General features: G+C 35.1%; 1 protein-coding gene across 5 annotated transcripts in view; it reads right to left on the bottom strand.

Annotated features, from left to right (window-relative positions):
• Window positions 1-25,270, bottom strand: part of LOC101897258 (protein unc-119 homolog) — a 200,389-nt gene that overhangs the window by 136,553 nt on the left and 38,566 nt on the right. The gene's annotated exons all lie outside the window — the stretch shown is intronic.

Here is a 25,270-nt window from a genome sequence, read left to right as displayed (position 1 = left end):
GTGACGGTTTCATTGGTCGTTTGAAGGCTATAATTCGTGCTAAAGGAGACCAATTCGAACAAATTTATGCCTTTACAGCCTGTTCCCCGATATCGAAAAAACACGTTTGCACACCTTCTACATGATAAAAAGCTAGCTTTCGTCCCATTGAAGCCCATCAGAACGAAAAATTGTACGAACATCAAAGCGAACGGAAACATAATCATTTCTGTGTAATTTTGTGTTCCACTACCTTTTTTCTTTCGCACGCATGCGATCACAAAATGTGATTAAAAATAGAAAAATACAATTATAATACGTCAACAACAAATATGATTTTTATTTCCTCAATTCCAGCACGAAAAAATCATCTACTACACAGATGCGGGCTCTATTTGATTATATGCAGTAGAAACTCCTCCACCTCATCCACAAAATATAAGGCAATAGAAATGTTATTTTTTTATTTGGAAAGGAGGGTATATTAACTTTGTCATTCCGTTTGTAACATCCTTAAATATTCGTCTTAGACCCCATAAAGTATATATATATTCATAATCAGCATAAAATTCTAAGTATATTTAACGATGTCCGTCCGTCTGTCTGTCTGTTGAAATCACGATACAGCCCACATTATTTGACGTAGATATATCGGTCCACGTTCTGGTATAGTCCCCATATAACGGTACCTCCCGATATTCGGCATTTTAATGGTTTTTGCCACATTTCTTCTAATGTTTCTTTTACCCTAAGTTGGAGGGTATTAAAAGTTTGGCCCGGCCGAACTTAATGTTTTTATACCCTCCACCATACTATGGAGGGTATATTAATTTTGCCATTCCGTTTGTAACTCCTCTAAATACTCATGTCAGACCCAACAAAGTATATATATTCTTGATCAGCGTAAAATTCTAAGACGATTTAGCCATGTCCGTCTGTCTGTCTGTGTGTCTGTCTGTCTGTCTGTCCGTCTGTCTGTCTGATGTAATCGCGCTATCTTTCGAACAAATTGAATTGAATTGAAGGATAAAATTTTGCACACATGTATATTTTTCCAGTAGGCAGGTTAAGTTCGTAAATGGGCCATGTAGGTCCAATTTATCATATAGCCCCCATATAACGGTACCTCCCGATATTCGGTATTTTGATGATTTTAGCGACATTATTCACCGGAATTGTTTCAAATTTGGCATTTGAAGTTCGTAATGGATACTGCAGCATAAAACAGAAAATGGGCTATGTAGGTCCACGTCTTCGTATAGCCCCCATATAACGGTACCCCCGATATTCGGTATTTTGATGATTTTAGCGACATTATTTACCGGAATCATTTCAAATTTGGTATTTGAAGTTCCTAATGGATACTACATCCTAATTCAAAAAATGACTCATGTAGGTCCACGTCTTCATATAGTCCCCATATAACGGTACCCCCGATATTCGGTATTTTGATGATTTTAGCGACATGATTTACCGGAATCGTTCCAAATTTGGTATTTGAAATTCGTAATAGATACTGCAGCATAAAACAGAAAATGGGCCATGTAGGTTGATGATTAGAGCGACATTATTTACGGGGAGTGTTTCAAATTTCGCATGTGAAGTTCGTAATGGATAGTTCAGCCCATGCCATAAAATTGTCTGTGCAGGTCCATGTCTTCGTATAGCCCCACATAATAGTACCACCTATATTCGGCATTTTGATGATTTTAGCTACATCATAAACAGATTTTTCTTCAAGTTTCGCATGTAAATATTGTAATAACTTATGACAAAAGTTGCCTATGAAGGTCCACGTCGTCGTATAGGCATTCGGTATTTTTAAGATTTTAACAGAATTTTTCACGGATTTTATTTATTTATTATTTATTTATTTTTTTTTTTTTTTTTTTTGGGAATCGCCAAATTTGTACCAAATGGTGGAGGGTATTAAAAGTTCGGTCGGGCCGAACTTACAGCTTTTTTACTTGTTTTACTTGTTTTTTATACCCTCCACCATCTTCATATAGCCCCATATAACGGTACCTCCCGATATTCGGTATTTTGGATGATTTTAGCGACATTATTTAACAGAATCGTTCCAAATTTGGTATTTGAAGTTCGTAAAAGATAGTGCAGCATAAAATAGAAAATGAGCCATGTAGGTCCATGTCTTCGTATAGCCCCCATATACCGTACCCCTCGATATTCGGTATTTTGATGATTTTAGCGACATGATTTACCAGAATTGTTTCAAATTTCACATGTGAAGTTCGTAATAGATACTTCATCCCATGCCAGAAAATAGTCTGTGCAGGTCCACGTCTTCGTATAGCCCCATATAACAGTACCCCCTATATTCGGTATTTTGATGATTTTAACTACATTATAAACAGATTTTCCTTCAAGTTTCGCATTTAAATATTGTAATAACTTATGACAAAAGTTGCCTAAGCAGGTCCACGTCGTCGTATAGGCATTCGGTATTTTTAAGATTTTAACAGAATTTTTTACGGATTTTATTTTTTTTTTTTTTTTTTTTTTTTTTTTTTGGAAATTGTCAAATTTGTGCCAAATGGTGGAGGGTGTTAAAAGTAACTTACAGCTTTTTTACTTGTTAATACTAAATTAAATAAATTGAAATACAAACAAATTGAAACTCTGAATGTTATTATCTTTGTTTATTTACAATTCTTTTGTTTACAAATGAACTGTCAGTTCAGACAGAGCCAGCTGTTGTATTTTTTACTGCTTTTTCGCATTTAAATCTGTCATTTGTTTAATTTCGAGATTAATTTTTCAGAGGTATATTTAGCAACATTGAGAAAATAATTTAAGTGAATTGAGAACGAAAGAGAAATTTGTGTATCTTTATTGTACTCTTACTTGCTAATGTACTTATTTTGTTTTATGTTACATTTTTCACATTCGTCATTTGTAATAAATAAACAAGTTGATTGGCATTTGTTGATTGTTGTGTCTTATCGATCTATCTGTTGTAATTTCCATAAGGATAAGCAACTGTGATCAGAAAAGTTGTGCTGTCATCATCAATTACGTAACGCAACGTAAAAGACTTTATGAATAACAAGTTAAAAAGCACTAAGTTCGGCCGGGCCGAAATATGAATACCCTCCACCATTTGGAAATAAAATCCTGAAAAAACGTTGGTAAAATTTTAAAAATACCGAATATTGCCGTCATATTGGTGCCTATACGACGTGGACCCACACAGTCATTATTTGTCATAAGTCATTACCAAATTCGACGACATTTCAAACAATTTCGGTGACTATTGTACCTAAACTCGTCAAAATACCGAATATAGGAAGGTACTGGTATATAGGGCCTATACGAAGACCTGGACTTGCATAGACAATTTTCTGTCACAGACTGGAGTTCCCATTACGAACTCTAAATGCGTAATTTGAAAAAAAATTTGTGAATAAAGTCGCTAAAATCACCAAAATACCGAATATAGGGAGGTACCGTTATTAGGGGGCTATACGAAGACGTGGATCTGCACAGACAATTTTCTGTATGGACTGTAGTATCCATTGCGAACTTCAAATACCAAATTTTGAACAATTCCGATTAATAATGTCGCTAAAATCATCAAAATACCAAATATCGGGATGTACCGTTATATGGGGGCTATACGAAGACGTGGACCTGCACAGACAAATTTCTGTCTTAGGCTGTAGTACCCATTTCGAACTTCAAATACTAAATTTGAAACTATTCCGGTGAATAATGTCGCTAAAATCATCGAAATACCGAATATCGGGAGGTACCGTTATATGGGGCTATACGAAGAGGTGGACCTGCACAGACAATTTTCTGTCTTAGGCTGTAGTACCCATTTCGAACTTCAAATACTAAATTTGAAAATACCGAATATCGGGAGGTACCGTTATATGGGGGCTATATGAAAACGTGGACCTACATGGCCCATTTACGAACTTAACCTGCCTACTGGCAAAATAAACATGTGTGCAAAATTTTAGCATTGTATCTCAATTCGTTCGATAGAGAGCGTGATTACAACAGACAGACAGACAAACAGACGGACATCGCTAAATCTTACGCTGAATTTTACGCTGATCAAGAATATAAATACTTTGTTGGGTCTGACATGAGTATTTCGAGGAGTACAAACGGAATGACAAAGTTAATATACCCTCCATAGTATGGTGGAGGGTATAAAAATACACAAAGTTTTACAGACATAATTATAAGTGATAATTATAATTTGCTTGGAGAATAATTGCTTGGAGAATAAGAAATTATAAATTATAACAAGTAAAAAAGCTGTAAGTTCGGACGGGCCGAACTTTTAATACCCTCCACCATTTGGTACAAATTTGACAATTTCCAAAAAATAAAATCCGTTAAAAATTCTGTTAAAATCTTAAGAATACCGAGTTCGTATACGACGACGTGGGCCTGCATAGGCATATTTTGTCATAAGTTATTACAATAATTTAAATGTGAAACTTGAAGAAAAATCTGTTTATAATGTAGTTAAAATCATTAAAATACCGAATATGGGGGGGGGGGTACCGTTATATGGGGGCTATTCGAAAACGTGGACCTGCACAGACAATTTTCTGGCATGGGCTGAAGTATTCATTACTTCAAATGCCAAATTTGAAACAATCCCGGTGAATAATGTCGCTAAAATCATCAAAATACTGAATATCGGGAGGTACAGTTATATGGGGGCTATATGATAACTTGGACCTACATGGCCCATTTACGAACTTAACCTGCCTATTGGCAAAATATACATGTGTGCAAAATTTTAGCCTTCTATCTCAATTTGTTCGAAAGATAGCGTGATTACAACAGACAGACAGACAGACGGACAGACAGACAGACGGACATGGCTAAATCATCTTAGAATTTTACGCTGATCAAGAATATATATAATTTGTTGGGTCTGACATGAGTATTTCGAGGAGTTACAAACGGAATGACAAAATTAATATACCCTCCATAGTATGGTGGAGGGTATAAAAAGTGAAATTATAAATAAGAAGTAGAAATAGCAATAAATGCATAACCGCTAAATTAAGCGCCCTGTCCGAACTTTTCGAACTTTTGATATCGTGAAGGATATCATATTATTTAACCATTAAGAAAAGTCTTAAAGTTGGGAGGGCCGATAGATACTCTACACCACTTTGCATATTTAGTAGAGCTTCACATACAAAATAAAAGTTGTTATGGGAAATATGTGAGAATTAAATCATACCAACTATAGTTATTTAGCCATATATTACACATTTTGTGCACAATAAAAGCAAATTGGACGAAGGTATATATGTATATATAAATATATATATATATATATATATAATATATATATAAATTGGACGAAGGTAAAATTTAGCAAAGGTATTTCTGAGCTGAATCTGAAATATTTTTCCGAATATCGTTGTTACGGAGTGCATATTACGGCTGCGGAGGACAAAAATAACAAAACGGATGAACAATATATATTGGGGTATCGTTATATGGGGGATATACGATATTACGGACCTATATAGACAATTCCCTTTCAGGGGGTGAAGTACCCACAAGGAACTCCTTGTGTGGATTTTCAGACAATTCCGTTGAAAAATGTGGGTAAAGTTATCAAAATACCGAATATCGGGGGTACCGTTATATAGGGGAAATACGATATCGTGGTCCTATATAGACAATTCTCTCAGGGGGTAAAGTATTCATAAGGAACTACTTGTGTGAATTTTCAGACAATTCCAGTGAAAAATGTGGCTAACAATTTCAAAATACCGAATATCGAAAGGTTCCGTTATATGGGGGCTATACCAAGGGACTCCTTTTGTGGAATTTCAGACACTTCCATTGGAAAATGTGGCTACAATCGTCAAAATACCGAATATCGGGGGGTACAGTTATATGGGGGATATACGATATCGTGGACCTATATAGATAAAGCTATGCTGAGATATAAAGTGACCACATGGAACTCCTTGTGTGGATTTTCAGACAATTCCGTTGAAAAATGTGGGTAAAGTTGTCAAAATACCGAATGTCGGGGGTACCGTTATATGGGGGATATACGATATCGTGGACCGATATAGATAATTCTCTTTCGAGGTATAAAGTACCCATATGGAACTCCTTGTATGGATTTTCAGACAATTCCGTTGAAAAATGTGGCTAACATCATCAAAACACCGAATATCGGGGGTACAGTTATATGGGGGATATATATAGACAATTCTTTTTCAGAGGGTAGAATACTCACAAGGGACTCCTTTTGTGGAATTTCAGACACTTCCATTGAAAAATGTGGCTAAAATCGTCAATATACCGAATACCGGGGGGGGGGGGGGGGGGGTACCGTTATAAGGGGGCTATACGATATCGTGGTCCTATGTAGATAATTCTCTGTCGAGGCATAAAGTACCCACAAGGAACTCCTTGTGTGGATTTTCAGACAATTCCGTTGAAAAATGTGGGTAAAGTTATCAAAATACCGAATATCGGGGGTACCGTTATATGGGGGATACACGATATCGTGGACCTATATAGACAATTCTCTCTCAGGGGGTAAAGTATTCACAAGGAACTACTTGTGTGAATTTTCAGAAAATTCCATTGAAAAATGTGGCTAACAATTTCAAAATACCGAATATCGGAGGGTACCGTTATATGGGGGCTATACGATATCGTGGACCGATATAGCCCATCTTCGAACTTGACCTGCCTGCAGACAAATCTGATCTCTCTGTGCAAAATTTTAGCTTCCTATCTTAATTCGTTTAGACTGTAGCGTGATTACAACAGAAGGACAGACGGACGGACACGGCTAAATCGACTTAGAATTTTACGCTGATCAAGAATATATGTACTTTGTTGGGTCTAAAATGATTATTTCGATGATTTACAAACGGAATGACGAACTTAATATACCCTCCATACTATGTATGGTAGAGGGTATAAAAATAGTAAACATGTGATTAAATGACTTTACCGTCTTCATTATACGATGCCAAATCTGATACGATCTTAATTAAAATTAGCAATGGTATTTCTGAGCTGTATTTGATATATTTCCTCAAATATCGTTGTTACAGAATACATATTACGGCTGTGGAGGACAAAAAAACAAATCGGAAGAACAATAAATATGGGAGTTATAGCTATATCGAACCAATTTCGATCCAATTTGGCATACATATTTCCATGCATAATTTGGTCGTATCTGCAAAATTCCATGCTATTTGATCAGCTTAATCAGTTTGGTGCACGATAAAAAGCAAATCGGAAAAAGATTTGACCGATTACCTCCAATTTCAATAGGGTTCGTCCTTGAATCAAACAAATGGTTTGTAAAAATTTCATCTGGATCGAGCAATAAATACGACCTTTGTGCAAAAATGCATGGGCAGACGGACGGACGTATATGCATAAATCGACTCAGAATGTGATTCTATGGGACTATCTCCTTTCCTTTTATCTGTTACAAACAAATGCACAAAGACATATTACCCTGACCACTAAGGGGTGTAGGGTATAAACATGGTTTCATAAAGGATGGTTCTACGATTACCAATCTATTAGGATTTGTTAATCATGTTCAAAATGGTTTTGTGCCAGTCTGACGTTATACACAATTTTAGTAAAGCTTTTTTTTTCAACATCCCTGTTAAACTGGATATCCTCCTACTAAGAACTTCGTACCCAAAAAGTTATTTTCAGTGATTCTTCTTCAAAGAATACCATTATTTCATCTGGTGTACCACACCGAAGTCACTTGGGTCCTTTACTTTTGTTCTTGAGTTACCGACAAAAGCAGGTAAAATTAAAATGCTAATAATATCCGTTATTTTCGAATTTTTTTTCGGTAAGTTTGCGAAGAAATCAAAGTAGTCGCTAGATACCAATGTTGTCAACTTTAACTTCGTTTTTATATCAAAATTATAGGTTTCAAAGTTAATTAAGAAGTTGAATTAAAACAAGTAAAAACATTAAGTTCGGCCGGGCCAAACTTTTAATACCCTCCACCCTAGGGTAAACGAAACATTAGAAGAAATGTGGCAAAAACCATTAAAATGCCGAATATCGGGAGGTACCGTTATATGGGGGATATACCAAATCGAGGACCTACACATGCAATGTTTCGCCAAAGGAGCTAGAACCCATTATGACGTACAAATACCAATTTTCAGACAAATCCGTAAAAAAATGTGGCATAAATCATCAAAATATCCAATATCGGGAGGAACCGTTATATGGGGACTATACCAGAACGTGAACCGATATATCTCATTTTCAATACCAACCATCCTAGACACAATAAAAATTGCTCTGCTAAATTTTGGCGCTCTACGTCAAATAATGCAGGCTGTTTCGTGATTTCAACAGACGGACGGACAGACAGACAGACGGACATCGTTACATCGACTTAGAATTTTATGCTGATTATGAATATATATACTTTATGGGGTCTACGACGAATATTTAAGGATGTTACAAACGGAATGACAAAGTTAATATACCCTCCATTCCAAGGTGGAGGGTATAAAAATGAGCTAGAAAATCCCACTACTTGTGTAAAAATCCACAAGTTGCTAAGTGGGAATCTTTTCATTAGGTAAGATAAATAATATGATACAGCTATAAATCAGTAAAATAAAACAAATTTCGCATTTAAGGCCATTTAAGGTTCATAGCAAAAAGGTCAAACATTTGATGTCCGTCAAGATAAATTTAATTAGCAAAGACGCAAACCAAGGTGATTTTTACTCCGGTTCGCAAAGGGTTAATAAAAAGAGAAAGACAGAGAGGGAGAGATAGATAGAGGGAGTAGTAAACCAGAGAAAAATTAAAGATAAGTTAAATTATATTAGTTTTCATCAAATTTCATAATTTTCCGTACAAATTTCAAATTTAAAATGAAATCGCTAAATAAAAACCTAATTAAATTTACATTGAAAATCTTTGAAACCCTTAACTCTACATTTAAACCGAGAATAAAATATTTAGGCACAAATGAAAGGTCTCGAGGAGTACTTTTCGAATATGTGGACCTTATAGTCAAAAATAATTTCAGACTTAGGAAATTTTTGAATTTTCTGAAGAATTATCGCTCAATTTTAGGGAAATTGCTGATGAAAGATTTCACAGAACAGAAACTAAAAATGAAGCAGTGTACCGGATTTCTGCAGGTGCCATTGTGAAAATGTGGCCTAAATCTGCCGATTCCCAGATAGAATATGTGGCCTAAATCATAAATATACCGGATGTCTGCAGGTGTCATAGTAAAACGTGAACCTATACACACTTAGTTAAGTCACCAGATGCAGAACGCGTTTTAAACCGATTTTGAAAGTAATCCGGTAGAAAATGTGGCCTGAATTGTCAAAATATCGAATATACTAGGGTACCGTTGTATAGGAGGCTACGGGAAAAGTGGACCTATGTTCAGCCACCCAAAGTAGATCCTCTTACAAACTTTCAATATCAATTTTGGAACAATTCCGTGGAAAATTGTGACTGAAACGTCAAAATACCGAATATTGGGAGATTCTGTTTCATGTGAGCTATACGAAGACGTGGAGCGACATACATCATTTTCAATACCAACAACACCAAATTTCAAAGCTCTATGCTGTTCATGGTTATATATACTTGTCTGTCACGAATATTTAAAGGTGTTACAAACAGAATGACAAATTTAATTCCAATGTGGAGAGTAAATAAATAATTAATGGGAATTTAGATTGAGAGAGCGATTTGTGTGTATTTATTATATTCTAACACTAAGATAAAAACACATATTATATCTTTTATTTAGGCTTCTGTTGGTGTCTGTGGTTAAGATATGGAAGTGGTTTTGGAAATGCGCCCTATATTTGAAAAAAAAAACTACTTAATAATACTATAATTGGTTTTGGGTGAAGGAATAAGGCAGGAATCCCGAAATTTTTTATTTAGGCCTCTGATGTTGTGAGAAGTTAAAGTACAGAGGTAGTTTTGGAAAAGCGTCCTATATATGTACGAAAACTAGTAAATAATACTAAATTTGAATGAAATAATACTAAGTTTGAGTTTGGAATAAGGCTGGAATACCGAAATTTTTATTTAGGTATCTGACGGTGTCAGAATTTAAAATATAGAGGAAGTTTTGATAATACGTCCTATATATGTACGAAAACTTCTAAATAATACTAAATGTGGTATTGGGTGAAGGAATAAGGCAGGAGTTTGGAAATGCGCCCTATATTTGTTAAGAAACTTCTTAATAATACTAAAATTGGCTGGAATCCCGAAATTTGTTATATAGGTCTCAGTTGGTGTCTGAGGATAAGATATGGAAGTGGTTTTGGAAATGCGCCCTATATTTGCAAGAAAACTACTTAATAATACTAAAATTGGTATTGGATTAAGGAATAAGGCTGGAAACCCGAAATTTGTTATTTAGGTCTCTGTCGGTGACTGTGGCTATGATATGGAAGTGGTTCTGGAAATGTACCCTATATTTGTAAGAAAATTATTTAATAATACTAAAATTGGTATTGGTGAAGGAATAAGGCAGGAATCCGGAAATTTTTTATTTAGTCCTCTGATGTTGTCAGAATTTAATATATAGAGTTAGTTTTGGAAAATCGTTCTATATACGTACGTAAACTACTAAATAATACTAAATTTGGTATTGGGTGAAGGAATAAGGCTGGAATCCCGAAATTTTGTTATTTAGGTCTCTATTGGTGTCTGTGATTAAGATGTGGAGGTGGTTTTGGACATGCGCCCTATATTTGTAAGAAAACTACTTAATAATACTAAATTTGGTATTGGGTGAAGGAATAAGGCTGGAATCCCGAAATTTTGTTATTTAGGTCTCTATTGGTGTTTGTGATTAAGATGTGGAGGTGGTTTTGGACATGCGCCCTATATTTGTAAGAAAACTACTTAATAATACTAAAATTGGTTTTGGGTGAATGAATAAGGCTGGAATCACGATAGTTGTTACTTAGGCCTCTGATGTTGTCAGAAGTAACAAGTAAAAAAGCAGTAAGTTCGGCCGGGCCGAACTTTGAATACCCTCCACCATTTGGAACGAATCAGAAAATTTTCAAAAAAAATAAAATCCATTAAAAATTCTTTTAAAATCTGTAAAATATCTAATATAAGAAGGTGCCGATATGTGGGGATATACGATATTGTGAACGATACCGTAGACCTTTATAGATAATTCTCTGCCGAGGCATAAAGTACCCACAAGGAACTTCTTGTGTGGATTTTCAGACAATTCCGATGAAAAATGTGGGTAAAATCATGAAAATACCGAATATCGGGGGGTACCGTTATATGGGGGATATACGATATCGTGGACCTGTATAGACAATTCTCTCTCAGGGGGTGAAGTACTCACAAGGAACTACTTGTGGGGATTTTAGACAATTCCATTGAAAAGTGTGGCTAACATAATCAAAATACCGAATATCAGGGGTACAGTTATATGGGGGATATACGATATCGTGGACATATATAGACAATTCTTTTTGAGGGGGTAAAATTCCCACTAGGGACTCCTTTTGTGGAATTTTCCATTGAAAAATGTGGGTAAAATCATCAAAATACCAAATATCGGGGGTACCGTTATATGGGGGATATACGATATCGTGGACCTTTATGGACAATTCTTTTTGAAGGCGTAAAATGTCCACAAGGGACTCCTTTTGTGGAATTTCAGACAATTCCATTGAAAAATGTGGCTAAAATCATCAAAATACCGAATACCGTGGGGGTACCGTTATATGGGGGCTATACGATATTGTGGACCTATATAGATAATTCTCTGCCGAGGTATAAAGTACCCACAAGGAACTCCTTGTGTGGATTTTCAGACAATTTCGATGAAAAATGTGGGTAAAATCATCAAAATACCGAATATCGGGGTTACCGTTATATGGGGGATATACGATATCGTGGACCTGTATAGACAATTCTCTCTCAGGGGGTAAAGTACTCACAAGGAACTACTTGTGTGGATTTTCAGACAATTCCATTAAAAAAGGTGGCTAAAATCATCAAATTACCGAATATCGGGGGTACCGTTATATGGGGCTATACGATATCGTGGACTTGACCTGCCTGCAGACAAAAAAGAGATCTGTGCGGACAGGGCTAAATCGTCTTAGAATTTTACGCTGATCAAGAATATATATACTTTGTTGGGTCCAAAATGATTATTTCGATGAGTTACAAACGGAATGGCGAACTTAATATACCCTCCATACCTTTTTTGGTGGAGGGTATAAAAATATAGAGGTAGTTATGGAAATGCGTCCTATATATGTACGTAAACTACTAAATAATACTAAATTTGGTATTGGGTGAAGGAATAAGGCTGGAATCATAAAATTTGTTATATAGGTCTCTGTTGGTGTCTGAGGAAGATATTGAGGTCACTTTGCAAACGTGTCCTATATATGTACAAAAAATACAGTAAGATACTAAAATTGGTGTTGGGTGAAGGATTAAGGCTGGAATCCCGAAATTTGTTATTTAGGTCTCTGTTGGTGTCTGTGGTTAAGATATGGAAGTGGGTTTCCAAATGCGCCATATATTTGTAAGAAAACTTCTTAATAATACTAAAATTGGTATTGGGTAAAGGAATAAGACTGGAATCCCGAAATTTTTTATTTAGGTCTCTGTTGGTGTCTGTGGTTAAGATATGGAAGTGGGTTTGAAAATGCACCATATATTTGTAAGAAAACTTCTTAATAATACTAAAATTGTTGTTGGGTGAAGTAATAAGGTTGGAATCCCGAAATTTGTTATTTAGGTCTCTGTTGGCGTCTGTGGTAAATCACTTTATCACTCACAATATCACTTTTTATTTTTTTCCATTATTTTTTTGATATTCACCTCATTTTTGCTTTATGTTAAAAAATTAAATTATTGAATCAATAAGAATACAAACTTTTACAGAAATAATTACATTTGATTTTATATATATAAGAATTTTTGATTTTGATTTATATAAGAATGAACAAAGTGATAATAACAATTTGCTTGTACAAATTAAAAATTGTAAATAAAAGTGAATAATATAAAAGAAATAAAAAATGCATCATCGCTAAATTAGCAACCATCCCAATCATGTCGAACTTTTGATATCTTAAAGAATATCACATTACTTAACAAGAATAATTTCAATATGGTTTCATAAAAGGATCTACGATTACTAATCTAGAAGGAATAAGGCTGGAATCCCGAAATTTTGTTATTTAGGTCTCTATTGGTGTTTGTGATTTAGATGTGGAGGTGGTTTTGGACATGCGCCCTATATTTGTAAGAAAACTACTTAATAATACTAAAATTGGTTTTGGGTGAATGAATAAGGCTAGAATCACGATATTTGTTATTTAGGCCTCTGATGTTGTCAGAAGTAACAAGTAAAAAAGCAGTAAGTTCGGCCGGGCCGAACTTTGAATACCCTCCACCATTTGGAACGAATCAGAAAATTTTCAAAAAAAATAAAATCCATTAAAAATTCTTTTAAAATCTGTAAAATATCTAATATAAGAAGGTGCCGATATGTGGGGATATACGATATTGTGAACCTATAAAGACAAATCTATGTCTGCGTGTAAAGTACTCACAAGGAACTCCTTGTGTGGTTTTTTAAAATACCGAATATCGCGAGGTATCATTATATGGGAGCCATACGTTATCGTTAACCTATATAGAGAATTCTCTGTCGGGGGGTAAAGTGCTCACAAAGAACCCCTTGTGTACAAAGAACCCCTTGTGTACAAAGAACCCCTTGTGACCATTCCGTTGAAAAATATTGCTAAAAACATCAAAATACCGAATATCGGGGGTACCGTTATATGAGAGCTATACGATATCGTAGACCTTTATAGATAATTCTCTGCCGAGGCATAAAGTACCCACAAGGAACTTCTTGTGTGGATTTTCAGACAATTCCGATGAAAAATGTGGGTAAAATCATGAAAATACCGAATATCGGGGGGTACCGTTATATGGGGGATATACGATATCGTGGACCTGTATAGACAATTCTCTCTCAGGGGGTGAAGTACTCACAAGGAACTACTTGTGGGGATTTTAGACAATTCCATTGAAAAGTGTGGCTAACATCATCAAAATACCGAATATCGGGGGTACAGTTATATGGGGGATATACGATATCGTGGACATGTATAGACAATTCTTTTTGAGGGGGTAAAATTCCCACTAGGGACTCCTTTTGTGGAATTTTCCATTGAAAAATGTGGGTAAAATCATCAAAATACCAAATATCGGGGGTACCGTTATATGGGGGATATACGATATCGTGGACCTTTATGGACAATTCTTTTTGAAGGCGTAAAATGTCCACAAGGGACTCCTTTTGTGGAATTTCAGACAATTCCATTGAAAAATGTGGCTAAAATCATCAAAATACCGAATACCGTGGGGGTACCGTTATATGGGGGCTATACGATATTGTGGACCTATATAGATAATTCTCTGCCGAGGTATAAAGTACCCACAAGGAACTCCTTGTGTGGATTTTCAGACAATTCCGATGAAAAATGTGGGTAAAATCATCAAAATACCGAATATCGGGGTTACCGTTATATGGGGGATATACGATATCGTGGACCTGTATAGACAATTCTCTCTCAGGGGGTAAAGTACTCACAAGGAACTACTTGTGTGGATTTTAAGACAATTCCATTGAAAAATGTGGCAAACATCATCAAAATACCGAATACCGTGGGGGTACCGTTGTATGGGGGCTATACGATATTGTGGACCTATATAGATAATTTTCTGCCGAGGTATAAAGTACCTACATGTAACTACTTGTGTGGATTTTCAGACAATTCCATTAAAAAAAGGTGGCTAAAATCATCAAAATACCGAATATCGGGGGTACCGTTATATGGGGGCTATACGATATCGTGGACTTGACCTGCCTGCAGACAAAAAAGAGATCTGTGCAAAATTTTAGCTTCCTATCTTAATTCGTTTAGACTGTAGCGTGATTACAACAGACGGACGGACAGGGCTAAATCGTCTTAGAATTTTACGCTGATCAAGAATATATATACTTTGTTGGGTCTAAAATGATTATTTCGATGAGTTACAAACGGAATGACGAACTTAATATACCCTCCATACCTTTTTTGGTGGAGGGTATAAAAATATAGAGGTAGTTATGGAAATGCGTCCTATATATGTACGTAAACTACTAAATAATACTAAATTTGGTATTGGGTGAAGGAATAAGGCTGGAATCATAAAATTTGTTATATAGGTCTCTGTTGGTGTCTGAGGAATATATTGAGGTCACTTTGCAAACGTGTCCTATATATGTACAAAAAATACAGTAAGATACTAAAATTGGTGTTGGGTGAAGGATTAAGGCTGGAATCCCGAAATTTGTTATTTAGGTCTCTGTTGGTGTCTGTGGTTAAGATATGGAAGTGGGTTTCCAAATGCGCCATATATTTGTAAGAAAACTTCTTAATAATACTAAAATTGGTATTGGGTAAAGGAATAAGACTGGAATCCCGAAATTTGTTATTTAGGTCGCTGTTGGTGTCTGTGGTTAAGATATGGAAGTGGGTTTGAAAATGCACCATATATTTGTAAGAAAACTTCTTAATAATACTAAAATTGTTGTTGGGTGAAGTAATAAGGTTGGAATCCCGAAATTTGTTATTTAGGTCTCTGTTGGCGTCTGTGGTAAATCACTTTATCACTCACAATATCACTTTTTATTTTTTTCCATTATTTTTTTGATATTCACCTCATTTTTGCTTTATGTTAAAAAATTAAATTATTGAATCAATAAGAATACAAACTTTTACAGAAATAATTACAGTTGATTTTATATATATAAGAATTTTTGATTTTGATTTATATAAGAATAAACAAAGTGATAATAACAATTTGCTTGTACAAATTAAAAATTGTAAATAAAAGTGAATAATATAAAAGAAATAAAAAATGCATCATCGCTAAATTAGCAACCATCCCAATCAAGTCGAACTTTTGATATCTTAAAGAATATCACATTACTTAACAAGAATAATTTCAATATGGTTTCATAAAAGGATCTACGATTACAAATCTATTCCTTCTAGAATCCCGAAATTTTATTATTTAGGTCTCTATTGGTGTTTGTGATTAAGATGTGGAGGTGGTTTTGGACATGCGCCCTATATTTGTAAGAAAACTACTTAATAATACTAAAATTGGTTTTGGGTGAATGAATAAGGCTGGAATCACGATATTTGTTATTTAGGCCTCTGATGTTGTCAGAAGTAACAAGTAAAAAAGCAGTAAGTTCGGCCGGGCCGAACTTTGAATACCCTCCACCATTTGGAACGAATCAGAAAATTTTCAAAAAAAATAAAATCCTTTAAAAATTCTTTTAAAATCTGTAAAATATCTAATATAAGAAGGTGCCGATATGTGGGGATATACGATATTGTGAACCTATAAAGACAAATCTATGTCTGCGTGTAAAGTACTCACAAGGAACTCCTTGTGTGGTTTTTTAAAATACCGAATATCGCGAGGTATCGTTATATGGGAGCCATACGTTATCGTTAACCTATATAGAGAATTCTCTGTCGGGGGGTAAAGTGCTCACAAAGAACCCCTTGTGTACAAAGAACCCCTTGTGTACAAAGAACCCCTTGTGACCATTCCGTTGAAAAATATTGCTAAAAACATCAAAATACCGAATATCGGGGGTACCGTTATATGAGGGCTATACGATATCGTAGACCTTTATAGATAATTCTCTGCCGATGCATAAAGTACCCCCAAGGAACTTCTTGTGTGGATTTTCAGACAATTCCGATGAAAAATGTGGGTAAAATCATGAAAATACCGAATATCGGGGGGTACCGTTATATGGGGGATATACGATATCGTGGACCTGTATAGACAATTCTCTCTCAGGGGGTGAAGTACTCACAAGGAACTACTTGTGGGGATTTTAGACAATTCCATTGAAAAGTGTGGCTAACATCATCAAAATACCGAATATCGGGGGTACAGTTATATGGGGGATATACGATATCGTGGACATATATAGACAATTCTTTTTGAGGGGGTAAAATTCCCACTAGGGACTCCTTTTGTGGAATTTTCCACTGAAAAATGTGGGTAAAATCATCAAAATACCAAATATCGGGGGTACCGTTATATGGGGGATATACGATATCGTGGACCTTTATGGACAATTCTTTTTGAAGGCGTAAAATGTCCACAAGGGACTCCTTTTGTGGAATTTCAGACAATTCCATTGAAAAATGTGGCTAAAATCATCAAAATACCGAATACCGTGGGGGTACCGTTATATGGGGGCTATACGATATTGTGGACCTATATAGATAATTCTCTGCCGAGGTATAAAGTACCCACAAGGAACTCCTTGTGTGGATTTTCAGACAATTCCGATGAAAAATGTGGGTAAAATCATCAAAATACCGAATATCGGGGTTACCGTTATATGGGGGATATACGATATCGTGGACCTGTATAGACAATTCTCTCTCAGGGGGTAAAGTACTCACAAGGAACTACTTGTGTGGATTTTAAGACAATTCCATTGAAAAATGTGGCAAACATCATCAAAATACCGAATACCGTGGGGGTACCGTTGTATGGGGGCTATACGATATTGTGGACCTATATAGATAATTTTCTGCCGAGGTATAAAGTACCTACATGTAACTACTTGTGTGGATTTTCAGACAATTCCATTAAAAAAAGGTGGCTAAAATCATCAAAATACCGAATATCGGGGGTACCGTTATATGGGGGCTATACGATATCGTGGACTTGACCTGCCTGCAGACAAAAAAGAGATCTGTGCAAAATTTTAGCTTCCTATCTTAATTCGTTTAGACTGTAGCGTGATTACAACAGACGGACGGACAGGGCTAAATCGTCTTAGAATTTTACGCTGATCAAGAATATATATACTTTGTTGGGTCTAAAATGATTATTTCGATGAGTTACAAACGGAATGACGAACTTAATATACCCTCCATACCTTTTTTGGTGGAGGGTATAAAAATATAGAGGTAGTTATGGAAATGCGTCCTATATATGTACGTAAACTACTAAATAATACTAAATTTGGTATTGGGTGAAGGAATAAGGCTGGAATCATAAAATTTGTTATATAGGTCTCTGTTGGTGTCTGAGGAATATATTGAGGTCACTTTGCAAACGTGTCCTATATATGTACAAAAAATACAGTAAGATACTAAAATTGGTGTTGGGTGAAGGATTAAGGCTGGAATCCCGAAATTTGTTATTTAGGTCTCTGTTGGTGTCTGTGGTTAAGATATGGAAGTGGGTTTCCAAATGCGCCATATATTTGTAAGAAAACTTCTTAATAATACTAAAATTGGTATTGGGTAAAGGAATAAGACTGGAATCCCGAAATTTGTTATTTAGGTCGCTGTTGGTGTCTGTGGTTAAGATATGGAAGTGGGTTTGAAAATGCACCATATATTTGTAAGAAAACTTCTTAATAATACTAAAATTGTTGTTGGGTGAAGTAATAAGGTTGGAATCCCGAAATTTGTTATTTAGGTCTCTGTTGGCGTCTGTGGTAAATCACTTTATCACTCACAATATCACTTTTTATTTTTTTCCATTATTTTTTTGATATTCACCTCATTTTTGCTTTATGTTAAAAAATTAAATTATTGAATCAATAAGAATACAAACTTTTACAGAAATAATTACAGTTGATTTTATATATATAAGAATTTTTGATTTTGATTTATATAAGAATAAACAAAGTGATAATAACAATTTGCTTGTACAAATTAAAAATTGTAAATAAAAGTGAATAATATAAAAGAAATAAAAAATGCATCATCGCTAAATTAGCAACCATCCCAATCAAGTCGAACTTTTGATATCTTAAAGAATATCACATTACTTAACAAGAATAATTTCAATATGGTTTCATAAAAGGATCTACGATTACAAATCTATTCCTTCTAGAATCCCGAAATTTTATTATTTAGGTCTCTATTGGTGTTTGTGATTAAGATGTGGAGGTGGTTTTGGACATGCGCCCTATATTTGTAAGAAAACTACTTAATAATACTAAAATTGGTTTTGGGTGAATGAATAAGGCTGGAATCACGATATTTGTTATTTAGGCCTCTGATGTTGTCAGAAGTAACAAGTAAAAAAGCAGTAAGTTCGGCCGGGCCGAACTTTGAATACCCTCCACCATTTGGAACGAATCAGAAAATTTTCAAAAAAAATAAAATCCTTTAAAAATTCTTTTAAAATCTGTAAAATATCTAATATAAGAAGGTGCCGATATGTGGGGATATACGATATTGTGAACCTATAAAGACAAATCTATGTCTGCGTGTAAAGTACTCACAAGGAACTCCTTGTGTGGTTTTTTAAAATACCGAATATCGCGAGGTATCGTTATATGGGAGCCATACGTTATCGTTAACCTATATAGAGAATTCTCTGTCGGGGGGTAAAGTGCTCACAAAGAACCCCTTGTGTACAAAGAACCCCTTGTGTACAAAGAACCCCTTGTGACCATTCCGTTGAAAAATATTGCTAAAAACATCAAAATACCGAATATCGGGGGTACCGTTATATGAGGGCTATACGATATCGTAGACCTTTATAGATAATTCTCTGCCGATGCATAAAGTACCCTCAAGGAACTTCTTGTGTGGATTTTCAGACAATTCCGATGAAAAATGTGGGTAAAATCATGAAAATACCGAATATCGGGGGGTACCGTTATATGGGGGATATACGATATCGTGGACCTGTATAGACAATTCTCTCTCAGGGGGTGAAGTACTCACAAGGAACTACTTGTGGGGATTTTAGACAATTCCATTGAAAAGTGTGGCTAACATCATCAAAATACCGAATATCGGGGGTACAGTTATATGGGGGATATACGATATCGTGGACATATATAGACAATTCTTTTTGAGGGGGTAAAATTCCCACTAGGGACTCCTTTTGTGGAATTTTCCACTGAAAAATGTGGGTAAAATCATCAAAATACCAAATATCGGGGGTACCGTTATATGGGGGATATACGATATCGTGGACCTTTATGGACAATTCTTTTTGAAGGCGTAAAATGTCCACAAGGGACTCCTTTTGTGGAATTTCAGACAATTCCATTGAAAAATGTGGCTAAAATCATCAAAATACCGAATACCGTGGGGGTACCGTTATATGGGGGCTATACGATATTGTGGACCTATATAGATAATTCTCTGCCGAGGTATAAAGTACCCACAAGGAACTCCTTGTGTGGATTTTCAGACAATTCCATTAAAAAAGGTGGCTAAAATCATCAAATTACCGAATATCGGGGGTACCGTTATATGGGGCTATACGATATCGTGGACTTGACCTGCCTGCAGACAAAAAAGAGATCTGTGCAAAATTTTAGCTTCCTATCTTAATTCGTTTAGACTGTAGCGTGATTAAAACAGACGGACGGACAGGGCTAAATCGTCTTAGAATTTTACGCTGATCAAGAATATATATACTTTGTTGGGTCTAAAATGATTATTTCGATGAGTTACAAACGGAATGACGAACTTAATATACCCTCCATACCTTTTTTGGTGGAGGGTATAAAAATATAGAGGTAGTTATGGAAATGCGTCGTATATATGTACGTAAACTACTAAATAATACTAAGTTTGGTATTGGGTGAAGGAATAAGGCTTGAATCATAAAATTTGTTATATAGGTCTCTGTTGGTGCCTGAGGAAGATATTGAGGTCACTTTGCAAACGTGTCCTATATATGTACAAAAAATACAGTAAGATACTAAAATTGGTGTTGGGTGAAGGATTAAGGCTGGAATCCCGAAATTTGTTTTTTAGGTCTCTGTTGGTGTCTGTGGTTAAGATATGGAAGTGGGTTTCCAAATGCGCCATATATTTGTAAGAAAACTTCTTAATAATACTAAAATTGGTATTGGGTAAAGGAATAAGACTGGAATCCCGAAATTTGTTATTTAGGTCTCTGTTGGTGTCTGTGGTTAAGATATGGAAGTGGGTTTGAAAATGCACCAAATATTTGTAAGAAAACTTCTTAATAATACTAAAATTGTTGTTGGGTGAAGTAATAAGGTTGGAATCCCGAAATTTGTTATTTAGGTCTCTGTTGGCGTCTGTGGTAAATCACTTTATCACTCACAATATCACTTTTTATTTTTTTCCATTATTTTTTTGATATTCACCTCATTTTTGCTTTATGTTAAAAAATTAAATTATTGAATCAATAAGAATACAAACTTTTACAGAAATAATTACATTTGATTTTATATATATAAGAATTTTTGATTTTGATTTATATAAGAATGAACAAAGTGATAATAACAATTTGCTTGTACAAATTAAAAATTGTAAATAAAAGTGAATAATATAAAAGAAATAAAAAATACATCATCGCTAAATTAGCAACCATCCCAATCAAGTCGAACTTTTGATATCTTAAAGAATATCACATTACTTAACAAGAATAATTTCAATATGGTTTCATAAAAGGATCTACGATTACAAATCTATTAGAATTTGTTTGTCTTTTTTAAAAGGACTGACGTTATTTATGATAATTTAAGTAAAGCTTTCGATATTTAAATTAGATTTAGTAGGTTTCCCAATATCCCGCACCCAAAAATTTATTTTTAATTATTCATATTCAAAGAATATCATTATTTCATCTGGTGTACCACAGGGAATTCACTTGGGTTCATCATTTTTGTTCTTTACTTAAACGATCTTTCCAACGTAACTCGTTTTTCCAAATTGTTAATGTACGTTGATTACGTGAAAGCCTTCCTTCCTTCCACAAAATCGCTTAACGAATCAATCTCCTTAAAATACGATTTACACTCCATTGTAAACTGGTGTATCCCAAATGGTATGTCTCTAGTTTTTATTTTTGATGTCAATAATTTACTCAGAAAAAATTTCCAATTTTTCGTTTTTCCACAAACCAGTGTTCGAAATTTCGAACAGTCAAGTTTTTTTATATTTAGTGTAACGATGACATATATTGACAATAATTTCTCATAATTTCTTTGTCCATTTTTTATACCCTCCACCATACTATAGAGGGTATATTCATTTTGTCATTCCGTTTGTAACTCATCGAAATAATATTCTTAGACCCAACAAAATATATATATATTCTTTAGCCATGTCCGTCTGTCTGTCTGTGTGTCTGTCTGTCCGCCTGTCTGTCTGTTATAATCACGCTATCTTTCGAACGAATTGAGATAGAAGGCTAAAATTTTGCACACATGTTTATTTTGCCAGTAGGCAGGTTAAGTTCGTGAATGGGCCATGTAGGTCCACGTTTTCATATGGCCCCCATATAACGGTACCTCCCGATATTCGGTATTTTGATGATTTTAGCGACATTATTCACCGGAATTGTTTCAAATTTGGCATTTGAAGTTCGAAATAGATACTACAGCCTATGCCAGAAAATTGTCCGTGCAAGTCCACGTCTTCGTATAGCCCCCATATAACGGTGCCTCCCGATATTCGGTATTTTGATGATTTTAGCGACATTATTCCCCGGAATTGTTTCAAATTTGGTGTTTGAAGTTCGAAATGGATACTACAGCCTGAGACAGAAAATTGTCTGTGCAAGTCCAGGTCTGAGTATAGCCCCCATATAACGGTACCCCCCCCCCCCCTATATTCGGTATTTTGACGATTTTTGGTACAATACCCACCGAAATTGTTTGAGATGTGGTATTTGAAGTTCGTAATGGATGCTACAGCCTGTGACAGAAAATTGTCTATGCAGGTCCAGGTCTTCGCACAGCTCAGATATAACGGTACCTCTTTATGTACGATATCTTGATGATTTTAGATACATTATTCACCGTTTATTTGAAGTTTCGAATTTGAATATGGTAATGGCTTATGACAAACAATGCCTATGTAGGCCCACGTCGTATACACCTCAATATAACGGCTATATTTGGTATTTTTAAAATTTTAACAGAATGTTTTAATGATTTTATTTTCTGAAAATTTCCAAATTCGTTCTAAATTGTGGGGGATATTCAAAGTTCGTCCCGGCCGAACTTACTACTTTTTAATTTGTTTTTTTTTTTATACCCTCCACCATACTATGGAACGTATATTAACTTTGCCATTCCGTTTGTAACTCCTCGAAATACTCATGTCAGACCCAACAAAGTATATATATTCCAGCGTAAAATTCTAAGCCGATTTAGTGATGTCCGTCTGTCTGTCTGTTGTAATCACGCTATCTTTCGAACGAATTGAGATACAAGGCTAAAATGTTGCACACATGTTTATTTTTACAGTAGGCAGGTTAAGTTCGTAAATGGGCCATGTGGGTCCACGTTTTCATATAGCCCCCATATAACGGTACCTCACGATATTCGGTATTTTGATGATTTTAGCGACATTACTCACGGAATTGTTTCAAATTTGTTATTTGAAGTTCGCAATGGATACTACAGCCTAAGACAGAAAATTGTCTGTGCAGATCCACGTCTTCGTATAGCCCCCATATAACGGTACCTCCCTATATTCGGTATTTTGGTGATTTTAGCGTCTTTTTTCACCAAAATTTTTTCAAATTACGCATTTAGAGTTCGTAATGGAAACTCCAGTCTGTGACAGAAAATTGTCTATGTAGGTCCAGGTCTTCGTATAGGCCCTATATTCTAGTACCTCCCTATATTCGGTATTTTGACGAGTTTAGGTACAATACTCACCGAAATTGTTTGAAATGTCGTATTTGAAGTTCGTAATGGATGCTACAGAATATGACAAAAATTGTCTACGCAGGTTCAGGTCTTCGCACAGCTCCGATATAACGGTACCTCCCTATATTCTATATTTTGATTATTTTAGCTACATTATTCACCGTTTATTTCAAGTTCCGAATTTGAATTTGGTAACTTATGACAAATAATGCCTGTGTGGGTCCACGTCGTATAGGCACCAATACAACGGCAATATTCGGTATTTTTAAAATTTTACCAAGGACTTTATTTCCAAATTAGTTCCAAATGGCGGCCGAACTTACTGCTTTTTAACTTGTTTTCTTTGTATTACAACAAAATTTTGTAAAGGTTAACGCTCAGCTATTAAACTTTTACTGATAAATACGCAAACTGCGTCAACGATTTCAATCTTTTCATTAACCAAACCAGATGACACGGTACGTATATTGGAAACAACACTCTTCATGCGACCAGGTCAAAAGAACATAAATAGACTGCCGGGATTATGTTCCAGAAGAAGGAAAGCCTATCGATAAAAATAAACTAAGGAAGCAATACATTGACACCATTGATCATACAAAAAGACATAATAGATAGATAAGTTTAAAGTATTTTGGAAGAAAACACACAAGAAAAAATTAAGAGTCAAAGATGTCACTACAAAGAAAGACACAGATACATAGATCAGAGATGTATTTTCAGCAATATATAATAACAACACAAAAGTTAAGCAATGTCGAACAATTGTTTCATTTTACTCAAAAGACGGCGGTAGAAGCTACAGAAATTATTTCGCATGTCCCACTAACTAATGGTGAATTTACATTTGTATGGAAAAATCTTACGGATCGTTATGAGAATAAAAGAATGCAAATGAATGAAGAAATCAAGACACTTTTTAATCTACCAGGTGTTTCTACAAAATCTCTCTGTTCTCTAAAGATGCTTGAAGTCGATGTCAAAGATGGCGACCCGGCTCTAATATACATTTGTTGAAAGAAATTACCTAGACAAATTCGATATCTTATTAAGCGATTGAAAATAAATCCCAAATTGGGAACACTTTGGCGCTTTTTTCACAAATAAATTCAAAAGTTTGGATGCCGTTGATAATATAAAGCCTTTTGTATCAAAATTTGCTCATCAAAGACCAACTAACAACCACACACTTAGATTGTTGAGAACACTTCAAAATATGTTAACAACAAATACAAACAATTTTGAAGAAGACCTAACCACAACCTCACAAAATAAACCGGAAAATAGCATGTCAACTCTGCAAACCAAATCGCTTCATCAGAGTTTACAGCGAATTTTTAAAAAAGAAAGTGAATAACAGAATTCATATCGAAAAGAATTACACGTTTGTTGCAATTGCTTGTCATCAAACCACGGAGCAAAAGGTTTCAAAAGTCGCGTATTTATACTATGAGACACAATACAATACTAACGGAAACCCAAACAACTAATACATACTTAGCTCAAATT

The sequence above is a fragment of the Musca domestica genome, unplaced genomic scaffold (assembly GCF_030504385.1).
Source record: "Musca domestica strain aabys unplaced genomic scaffold, Musca_domestica.polishedcontigs.V.1.1 22, whole genome shotgun sequence".
Taxonomy (NCBI): Eukaryota; Metazoa; Arthropoda; class Insecta; order Diptera; family Muscidae; genus Musca; species Musca domestica.
This window is presented reverse-complemented; position numbering and strand designations above follow the sequence as displayed.